Source organism: Bos taurus, chromosome 19 (assembly GCF_002263795.3).
Source record: "Bos taurus isolate L1 Dominette 01449 registration number 42190680 breed Hereford chromosome 19, ARS-UCD2.0, whole genome shotgun sequence".
Taxonomy (NCBI): domain Eukaryota; kingdom Metazoa; phylum Chordata; class Mammalia; order Artiodactyla; family Bovidae; genus Bos; species Bos taurus.
In genome coordinates, this window is record NC_037346.1 from 60,954,671 (window position 1) to 60,956,116 (window position 1,446).

Consider the following 1,446-nt stretch of genomic DNA (forward strand, 5'->3'; position numbering starts at 1 on the left):
CCCAGAACCAGAGTGACAGAAGTCTCTGAGGAGATTGTATCCAGGACTGTGTCATTCGGTAAAGAATGGGATAGTTGAAAGTGGTTAAAAGCAACAGTCTGGAACTAAAAATGGAAAGATTGGGCAAGATATTAAAAACAAACCAATCCCAACAACCTCCCAAGTCGCAACAAGAGTTGGGCAATAGGAGAATGGCCTGAGTCACTGTGAAGGAGAGGAAGCTAGGAGAGGTTAGAGACTGGATGAAAGAGGCTGGAGAGACTGCAGGGGAAGCGGGCTGGAGGTTGAGGACGTGAAATGGTTTTTCCAATCCCAATCTGGGTTTATTTTTATCTCCCTCGTGAAATGTAAAATAATTCACATGACAATCTGATTGAGACCTTATGGGTACCGTCTCCATTGTGCAAGACAGGAATATTTTGGGCAGAAGACCTCTGCCAAATGGTAACAGAAGATGGCCCGTGTGAGCTAGAGTCAAGTGGAGCACAGGGAGGCAGCTTAGTGAATCTGGGGAGAGGAGGCCCCTGGTGTGGATAATGAGCGCCGACCTTAGAATCCTTGTTAGAATCGCCTATTGTTTGTGGCATCGTGGACTTAATGAGGCAGGACTTCTGATCCATGCCCTCCAGTCGTCACTGAGGGGGCCGTGCAAGGACCGTCTGCCTGTGTCTGAACAAAACCCGAGGCAGCTCTCGGATGCTCCCAGAGCTTAACTCTTTCCACTGCAGTGCCTGAAACTGATGGGAAACTGCAAAGTTTAGACATCTGGCTCACGAGTCACTAGCTGTGTGTCCTTCAGCATTACGGCATGGTATCTACAGCAATCTAGATGAGCTCTTAAAACCTCAAAAAACTCCAATGGCTAGTGGAGCCCCAGCTCAGACAATCTGTTCCTAATTTTGCTTTGCCCTTGGAGGACTATTAAGAGTTTTATAAAAAAGATTGCCATTTCCACGCTGGCCAGCTCAGGCTGTTCAAGTCTCAAATGTATGGTAGAGAGTGAGAATAATCAGAGTTATGAAAACTCAGTCCCTCCCATCAACTCCCAGGTACAGGCTGTACCATCACTGGGCAATTTCATCATCTCCTTCATGCATCTGTGTTTGTTTAATGTTGGAGTGTCTTTGGAAGTTCTTGCACAAATGGCTATCTATAAATCCCCAACCATTAGCTGGCCTGGGACTTTCATACAGGGATCCAAATAACTAATCAAAAGAATATTTTGGTAACAATTCTATGTTTATAGAGAGGATCTTTTTTTTCCCCTATAAGGAGCTCAAAGTGCTTTTCATTAAAATATTACAGCACGTCTACGAGGTAGGTAGTAGGTTGGAATCGGTAGCTCTGTAATTTATAGACAAGTTGCTCGACCTCGAGCCAGCACGTCAGAGTCGAAAGGCTAGAAAGAGAAACACCCCATCAGCTCAGTGCACACACTCCACGCTG